The sequence below is a fragment of the Boleophthalmus pectinirostris genome, unplaced genomic scaffold, assembly GCF_026225935.1.
Source record: "Boleophthalmus pectinirostris isolate CB_2022bp ecotype Guang Dong unplaced genomic scaffold, ASM2622593v1 HiC_scaffold_8, whole genome shotgun sequence".
Taxonomy (NCBI): domain Eukaryota; kingdom Metazoa; phylum Chordata; class Actinopteri; order Gobiiformes; family Gobiidae; genus Boleophthalmus; species Boleophthalmus pectinirostris.
The window spans coordinates 13,700,746-13,707,078 of NW_026571515.1; positions in this window are offsets into that span (position 1 = coordinate 13,700,746).

Sequence of the window (6,333 nt, forward strand, 5' to 3'; positions counted from 1 at the left end):
GATCTTGTGATAAACCACCATATTTCGTGATGGACACTGTTGACCCAACTTGTTTCACAAAACAAAGCACATGTACAGTACTCACTTAAAGAATTCTTACATAAAACTTGCGGTGTAGGGACGGACAAAAGTAAATGCAGAAAAAGCTGATGATAAATCAGAAGTATTTTAGTGGCTACACTGGCTTTAGCTTTAGCCACGTGTCACAGTGCCACAAACTTTAGCAATTGGGCCCGGTCAAGGCCAAAAATTCAAGTTAATGCATCCAATATAAAATGTATTCAACAGATAGCATATGTGCTCTAGTTTATGAAACTGTTTACCTTTTTTCTGTACTATTTTTGGTTCTAAAGTTACATACGTTTTAAACAGATCATGTCACAGGTACAATTTTTAGGCCTTGAACAAGAATTACTTCCCAAATTTCAAAGACCTGCAAATCCTCTTCAGGTTAACTTTCAAGCTTCATCTTTGACTAATCTACATCTCTAGGTAGTAAACTTATGAAAATTAAAACTATTAGGTGTTAGTATCTGGTAAAACCTGTGTTTTACAAGTCTAGAAAAAAATGGTAATTTTCCCTCCGTTACTTTTCCCTCCGTTACCGAAAAATGATGTTTTTTAAGTTTTACATGTGTTAAACTTTATATTTCATCATTAAACTTTCGAAAAGCAAGGATATTGGTACTACTAAGCATTTCCTGCAGCAATCTAATGATTTCTAATGTTTCTACATATTTTTTTATTAATTATCCTATTTTTAAAACAGTTCATATAATAAGCACTTTCTACTGCATTCTCCCTGAATTATTCCATACATAGTGTATTGTTTTCATGATTGTATTAGGTTAAGGTGGTCTCTGTTTTAGCATTATCTGTAAAAATATACAGTCCCTGACAAAAGTCTTGTCACTTATCCATTTTGTGGAAACAAAAGCTTATAACCTGACTTTAAATTAATCGATTGGTTTTAGAAATGTCTCATATGAAAACTAAAACCCTCCCAAATTATGCTCAATATACTAAAATAAATTTGCTTCACTGAAGAAAGATTGATCATTTAATGAACACAGAAAGGTCAGATTTTGGCAAGACAGAAATTTTGTCGCCTACAAAAAATTGAACAAATAATTTATTTCAAATACAAAAATATGTTGCATAACGTCAGTGAATGAAGTAGTGGTGCTGTGAGATCCATATTTAATATCTTGTATGACTTCCATGAGCTTGAAGGACGCATCCATGCGGTTCGACAATGATTCATACAATTTGTTGATGAAGTCATCAGGAATAGCAAAGAAAGCGTCTTACATGCCTCCCAGAGTTCATCAAGATTCTTTGGTTTTGCCTTCCATGCTTCCTCTTTCATTCTACCCCAGACATGCTCAATGATGTTCATGTCTGGTGACTGGGCTGGCCAGTCCTGGAGCACCTTGATCTTCTTCGCCTTGAGAAACTTTGATGTAGAGATAGAAGTATGCGATGGAGCACCATCCTGCTGCAAAATTTGACCCCTTTTATGGTTGGGAATGTAAGAGGAGCTAATACTTCTTGATATTTTAGGTTATTGATATTGCCTTCCACCCTGCAAATGTCTCGCACACTCCCATACTGGATGTAACCCCAGACCAGGATTTTTCCGCCACCAAACTTAACTGTTTTCTGGGTGAATCTTGGATCCATGCGGGCTCCAGTAGGTCTCCTGCAATATTTGCGGCGGCTGTGATGTAATTCAACCGAGGATTCATCTGAGAAATCCACCTTCTGCCACTTTTCCATCATCTGCTTTGAGGCAGCACTGACACACTGGCTTTAAATGCTTTTGTGTCTGATCTAAGCTACTGACTATAAATTAACATTAACTTCAGCGCAATTTAGATCAGCAAAAAAACTACTGCTTGTTTTTATCAACGTGCAAATGCGGAGAAGAGAGGACTGTTCCACAGACAGGAAACACACACAGCTGTTGTCAACATGCTGGATTATATTTTTATGGACGATTTTTGAGTCAGGATTAGAAGGAGACTTATTTGTGCAGACTTGTGATCTGAAAGGAGCCTGTGTGAGCAGTGAGTGTTGCAAATGTGTCGGAGTTTTTTTTTTTTTTATCACAGATAAACAGCTTGTTTTCTTATACATTGGCCTAGTGAAAAGTGACATAGTGGCTATACATACATCACTGGACACACATTGATATGTAGGTGAGGTGTGACTAGAGGTGTGAATGGTCCTAATAATTATCGAGGTGGCACGCATTTACTGCTAAAGACTAATAGCGGTGGTTTACTTACTTTCTTTATATGGCTACAATATCAGGCCTACCTACTTTTAAAATTATATATATATATATTTAAGTAAAATCTAAGTTTTAGATCTATCTATCTACTTTTATATCAGCTAAATATTCATATCAGTTGGGCCACAGTTACAAGCATTTTGTAATTCTGTGTTGTTGTTTTTTTTAATCTCTCATTTGTAAAACAAATAACAAAACATGTTGCATAATAATGTTGCCTCTGATATACAGTAGCTGCCTGTAAAAACAAAGGGGGTAAAGAAAAAGAAAAAAAGCTTTCTACAAAGTCTGCTCTCACACTTAGTATAGACTTACTCCACTAGTCCAATTTCTTTTCACATTTGTCTTGTTTCAACTTAATTAGAAGTAATCCTGTCCATCTTTAAAATACTGTATCATACACAATATCAAACCAATGTAGGTATTTGTGAAGCCATTTCCTAGTTTTAAACCTTCAGCTGCACACAAAAAAATCTGTTTACATTTATTAATTTACACTGTGAGCACAATGAGTTGAGAAAAATATAACATTTAAATATATTTTGTATTCATATTATACATTACTCAAGTCATTGAATTCTTCCTCAGTACAATATACCGATGCTCCAATTTCTTTTTTCTCTGTAATACACGTAAACACAAAACAGAAACAAAATGGCAAGTGGAAACAAATGTGAAAAGTGGTAAAGAGATTATTTAAATGATCTCACATTGTTCATTTGTGGTGGAGTGTAAATGAAGGCCTGCATCTAGACACTTAAACAACATCAGCAGCTGCAATGTCTAACCACGCCTTTTCAAAGTGAAACTATTTTATAATTATGACTGATAACAATCTCACAGTGAGGGATTTTGTATTTACCAACTTCCTTATACAGATTATCTTTGTGTCATTTCAAAGCTAGTTATTTCCTTCTCTCATTTTGTAATTCTTCATGGTTTCATTTGCTAAAAAAACAAACATTTACATACATACACTATTACATAAGTCACTCTTAGGGTGTGCTTTTCACATACATAAATACATTGCTTTAAATAATAATATAATAAAGGAACACTTTGAAAACACATCAGATCTCAATGTGAAATAATATGCTGGATATCTATACAAATATGGACAGTGCAATGTCTTAGGAACAAAAGGATGCCACGTTTTTTGATGGAAATAACATATTCATTTTACAGTGGGATTAATTTGATAGAACCCTGAAAATCAGATTAAAATAATAATGTGGCAGGCTAGTCCATTTTGCCAAAATGAAATTTCTGCAACTCAAAATCCTTCTCAATCTCTTGTATGCGCCCCATGTGCTTATGTGCATGTTTGACAAAGTCGTGGGATTCTCCTAATGAGACGACGGATGGTGTCTTGTGGGATGACAGCTGTGGTAACGAAAATGGCCACTGGCAATATTTAAATCAAAAGTTCAATTTGTAGATTTGTATATGTGGTCAAACCTCTTTGTCTAAACCTGATCTCATCACATCTCAGAAGCTACACCTAACCAATATGTAGGATGGCCTAATAATGACCTTGTACTTACTTAAAGGTCTTATATTACATAAAAATAACTCTTGTGAACTTTAAACCATGTTCTGATGTTGTTTCTTCATCACAAACAGACCTGGAGTTGTGTTTTGTTTCATTCACACGTTTGACTAATCCTGCGTTATTAGTCTGTGAACATCTCCAAATCTCAAAATTATGGAAGCCGGGAAGGCTCATAACGAACGCAAACGCCGCAACAAATACAAAAGCCACAACACAAATAAAAACGTCACAACACACCAAAAAAGCCACAATAGAAATGACCGCAGGAACAAGCAAAGCCTTAAAGGAACGGAGAAGTGAACGAAGTTGGAAATGTAAGTAAAAGTAATTTATTGTTTTATAATTATTTGTTTTCCGCCCGCTGATGTCAGGTTTGCTGCTGACTTTGTAGCGGTGGAAGCACGGTATAGTGCAGCTACAGCAATCCATAGATAATAGGCTAAGCTACGTAAGAGTCACTGAGGGATTTATTATTAGTCATTTTCCATCAGGTTTAAGTCTTAAGTTGTGCTTGTGTTTGTTAGCAGGATATGTTTTGTCCATTTTGTGGAGTTATCCTTCAAAACATGGTGTCCTACTGTGGCTCCTGTCGAAGAAATATTCAGTTTTTAAGGGGTCTTCAGTATGAAGGTAGGGTGCACTTTTTATGGACTGTTATTCAGAAAGATTATTATATAATTGTTTGTGCTTTACTTTGCAGATCACTTAGTTGCAACAATATTGATTTGGTGGTCTTACTCCATTTTGTCCCTCTGTATATTTTGCCTAAATTAGATCCTCTAAGTTGGCAATTAGTCTCAGGTTAACTCACAACAGGTCATGAAATCTGCAACTGTACAAATATACACTGTGATGCATTGGTACGCCTTCCCCACTGTCTCCTTGTAATCTTTTCAAGAATGGGGTGTTTGATCCTGGTATATTTTCAATCTTTGAACAATCAGGACATAGCAGAAAGTGGGGACCAGGTGGTACATTTTTATCAAAGGCCTTTAATTTTGTCAGTGCTGCTTTGTGCAGTTATTTGGCATCTGTCCCTGGTTTGACTGAAAGGGGAGTGTCTTTCTTCTCACAGGACACAGGACTCCATCTTTCAGCCTCATAAGGCCAACTGAAATCTACAGAGAAACACAGAAGAAAGCTTCTGTTGACTATCCTAATTCAATTTACACTGGGCTACATATTTGGAATACATGGCCAAGTTGACGATCTGCAAGCTCATTCACCTACATAGCCAGAGTGGTGACCTTCACAGGGGTTTCACCCACAAGGGTTTCCTTGAGCGGTTCTTTTTTTTTAAAAACATAATCGCCTCTAACCAGGCTGGCGCTACCTAGTGCCTCCACTCAATTTCATTTCTCTCCAACGACTAGGTCAGGAATCAGAATACACTAGATGTTTTGCAAGAACCCCGGAAGTGCGAGTTCGGGCACCAGCCAATCAGAGAAGAGTCATACATTCTGTGTTGGCAAGATTCCTGAGATCGAGGATTTAAAGCTGAAACAAAGAGAATGTTTATGCCTCCTGCACCAAATAGAGCCTCATTAGAATGAATTTAAGAATCATTGAGATTTCTGACAGAGGTACAATATAGAACACGTTTGTCTCAAGTTACATAAAATTCAACTGAAACATTACCGTGACTTGTGCTGGGTTTGTCAAAATCTTGCAGGAATTTCATATTTTTAAAACAGGAACTGCAGAATACTGTTTCAGTGGGTAACCCAGAACCACAAAAAGGATAAGACATCATAACCTGTTGGGAGGAGAATGGTTGTCGTTAAGTTCCAATGCACATTTGAATTTCATTACATTAGGTTAAGAACAGCAATCCACAAATTATTTACGACAGTCAGACAGCGCCCCACATTGCTGGGCTCTGCTGGATTTGGAGGGGCTGCCCAATTTTCCTCGGCTCTAGATAAGCCACATCCATTACAGAGACTCAGGGCACACAAGCTCTAAAACATCTTTGGTCACTGACCTCAGACACAGGCCTGTTGGCGTCTGCGAGGGTCTGTCCATCTTCTAAATCGTCCTCACGCTCCCTGGTTTTCTCAGAGTTCAAAGTGTCAGACTGCCCTGGGAGGAGAAAAAAACATGCTGTAAGGTTTTTGGAAACCAAAACGCTAGAGTGAGCTCAAAAGAAAAAAATATATTTTCTTTTTATTGTCATCGCAGATGCAGTTAGAACCAGGGACCACCAGACAGTGTACTGATGGTGCTAAAAATTACCTCGATAATTGTATAGTTGTGATGATGAAGCAGTATTTTGTTTGGATAATAGAATATAAATTTCAACACTTACACAAAGGTTTGCGTGTCCATATTGGAGGGTCTTATAACAGTTCATTGTTCAACTTCCTCCACTCAAACTAGAAAAAAGCCAGAACATTTAATTTAATCTGCTTAATGAGGATGTACTGATGAGTTTCCTGCTTGGCCAATAAAAGGAACTAGAATACAAAGAGTGAGAGAAATTGGT